Below are 2,769 nucleotides of genomic sequence, written 5' to 3' on the forward strand. Positions count from 1 at the left end.
CCCCCCCCCTCTCTCTCTCTCTCTCTCTCTCTCTCTCTCTCTCTCTCTCTCTCTCTCTCTCTCTCTAGCTGCTCGTCCAACGCGTGATAACGCGTCGCGTGAATTAATTCACTTGCGTGTCTTCGCTCGCTAAACAAATACCGTCGCCGTTACACGTCGCACTTCTCGCGCGGATGACGAATCGCGATCCAGCCACGTAAGATCGCGCGCCGACGATCCGTTCGCGGTGTCCCGAGTCACGGATCAGGGCGTTCCTGCACTACGGTATTTCCCGTGACGCGAGGGACGAGTGAACACCGGGGCCGAGAGCGCGAACCCCGTCGCTCACTGTGTGCACACACGCGATATTCACGCGATATTGTTCACCGTATTCAAAGCACTACGCACTCGACGTTCGCGGTCGCGTCTACCAAGCGCGAGCGAGGCGACAATCGAAGCTTCTGCTCTCGTTGAGCGAGGATCATGCCGACGCGAAATTGCGAGGAATTATGTACCTGCCTGTCACTTCTCCCGACGAGAATCGCACGATGACACGACGACACAAATCAAGCGACGAATTGGTCGAGGACGAGAGACGAACTCAGAGAATGCGCGTCTCGCGTTGTCGAGCAAACCCCGTACTGTTACACGATCCTTTCGATCTTGCCAATCTCGTCGACACTCTTTTCCAAAGTGCACATATTCGCGCAAGACATCGCTAACCGACCGCGTATCCGCCGCGGGCTTTGCGAAACTGAAATTCCTCCTGGGAGACAGAAAGGAGAAATGAAGGGACGTGTGTGTTGAATGTCGCGATGCGACGCGTACCGTCGCGTCGCGCTGCGCCTCACCGTCGAGACGACGCGACCGTTTCGTGCACATCAATTTCTGCGTTTCGCGCGAATCCAGAGAAAGAAGAGCGACGAGAGACGAGTAACGAGATTTGCGCGAGCTATTACTACGTGGTCTTTTATCAAAAGAGAAGGAAAGGAAGAAAGAGAAAAAGAGAGAAAAAGAGCTCTCGTTTCTCGAAGCAAACGTCTCTTTCAATAAAGACACGATACAATCTTCTCTCGCTCGAGAGAGCCGAACCAGCGAAAGAAGGAACGAAGAGACGACTCGTCCCGTTTGTCCACTGATTCCGCGCGCAAGCCGAGAGCATCAAAGACACAATGAGAAATCGTGTGATGTACGTACGATCGTCGGCGGTCACGCTGCTCGTCGTCGTCGGTCCTCGCTATCTTCAAGTTCACACGCGGAGCGTGGCCGAGCGCGCCGTTAGATATCTCCCTATTAATAGGTCCGTTATTTTCGGGCTTCGCTCTCGAAACACCGCGCGCGCGGCCGCTGCTACTATTCGCTCGTGTCCCGACACTTGGTGCTTCCCGGGCTCTCGACGGGCACAAAAATGCGGGAGCGCAAAGGTTGGGCCACCGCGCACGGCGTGGATCACACGCAGTACATCACACATAGAGAACACAGAGAACGGCGACGGCGGCGGCGGCGGCGGCGGTGGCTAGCTCGACGAGACGATGACTCTTCTCGTCGATGACGAGAAGACGCAGACCAAGCAGGCGGGCGAGCGGGCAGACGGGCGGACGGACAGGCAGGCAGGCAGGCGAGTACACGGCGATGAGGTCAACCCACGAGGTCGCCGACGAGGTCGACGACGACGAGGATTCGAGGTACACGAGAACCGGAACAGGAACGAGCCGAGCGGGCGGGTGAGGGGGCACTAGCTGGATGATGTATCACGACGAAGGAGCGGCAGGCACGGGCGTGTGATAGCGAACACTCGGTCGGTAATCGCGGCACCTTTGCATCAGCGCATCGACGCGCATCGTAGTAAACACGACGTGTTGTCCGGGATGTTAGTCGACGACGAAGACGATCGCGAAGAAGAGAGAGTTGCAGGCGGGTCGGGAAAGGAACGAACGAATGAACGAATGAGCGAATGAACAAACGAACAGAACGAACGAGAGAGCGAGTAAGCGAACGAACGAACGAACGAACGAACGAACGAGTGAAAGAACGAACGAAAGGGGCACGTACGATACGTATTAGAATGTGAACACGCGAACCGCTCGTACACACACGGACGTGCGGTCGTGACAAACGCGGTCACATACTGCGGCGCGACACGACGCGACGCGACGCGGCGCATAGCGTCGCGGCGTTCTCCGACCGCGATCACGGCGAGAGACGTTCGGAAAATACGTATTTCACTGTACACTGCACGGCGACACTGTACCGTAGGCTGTTTCCCGATTGCCTTTCGGATGCAGGTGCGGGCGGAGGCGTCTCACGTTGTCGTCGTCATCGTCGTCATCATCGCCATCGTCGTGGCGCGAGAGAGACCTCTTTTTTTCTTCCTTTCCCCTTAATCCTTATCCCGCTTGATCCTGAACGGAGAATGAGCAGGATGAATAGGAGAGCAAGGGAGAAGGAAAAAGAGAGAGAAACGGAGACGGATGGAGAAAGAGAACGACCAGGACGGAGGAAGAGGGAGAGACAGAGAGAGAGAGAGAGAGAGAAAGAACGTATTCGTGGCGTGTATAATTCACGTCGTATGTACATACGCTCTGAGCGTGTGTACGTGCGTGCGGATACGCGTGAGAAAGAAAATGAGAGATTACGCACACTCGCGTGATTGCCTAAAAGAGAGAATGAGAAGCGAGAAAGAAAGAGAGAGATATATAGATAGAGAGAGGGGAATGGAAAAGAGACGGAGAAAAAGCCACAAGCGAGCGAGCGAGTGCGATAGAGAAAGAGAGAGAGGGGGGGGGGGGG

At 55.8% G+C, this 2,769-nt stretch overlaps 1 protein-coding gene across 7 annotated transcripts in view; it reads right to left on the reverse strand.

Moving 5' to 3' along the window:
- Positions 1-2,769, reverse strand: part of LOC116852858 — a 113,342-nt gene that overhangs the window by 109,563 nt on the left and 1,010 nt on the right. For 2 of the 7 annotated variants that reach the window (XM_032833594.1, XM_032833595.1), the window contains exon 1: positions 1,177-2,025. The exons of 2 other annotated variants lie outside the window; for them this stretch is intronic. The gene's annotated coding sequence lies outside the window, so the exon portion shown is untranslated. 3 more of the 7 variants (XM_032833598.1, XM_032833599.1, XM_032833603.1) reach the window with 3 other exon arrangements.

This window comes from Odontomachus brunneus, unplaced genomic scaffold (assembly GCF_010583005.1).
Source record: "Odontomachus brunneus isolate Ranch 3 - 2012 unplaced genomic scaffold, Obru_v1 Obru_scaffold_259, whole genome shotgun sequence".
Taxonomy (NCBI): domain Eukaryota; kingdom Metazoa; phylum Arthropoda; class Insecta; order Hymenoptera; family Formicidae; genus Odontomachus; species Odontomachus brunneus.